Source organism: Penaeus chinensis, chromosome 15 (genome assembly GCF_019202785.1).
Source record: "Penaeus chinensis breed Huanghai No. 1 chromosome 15, ASM1920278v2, whole genome shotgun sequence".
Classification (NCBI taxonomy): domain Eukaryota; kingdom Metazoa; phylum Arthropoda; class Malacostraca; order Decapoda; family Penaeidae; genus Penaeus; species Penaeus chinensis.
The window spans coordinates 18,245,820-18,246,049 of record NC_061833.1 but is presented as its reverse complement, the minus strand read 5'-3'; positions in this window follow the sequence as shown (position 1 = coordinate 18,246,049).

The window sequence follows — 230 nt, the reverse complement described above, 5'->3', positions numbered from 1 at the left end:
ACACACACACAAAAAGAATAAAGTAAAGCTAAAATAAAATACAAACGAATTAGTGTTTCACCGCATTACCGGCCGAGGTCTGGCAGGCGCTTGTCATCACTAAAATGGCGAGTGAGAAAAGATGGACTGAAATTAGGCGAGTTGGTGGCCGAAGGGCTGCTGCTATCGCCATCTGTTGGGTATTTATACAACGACATACATATAGACAGGGATAAATACAAACAGGGAGA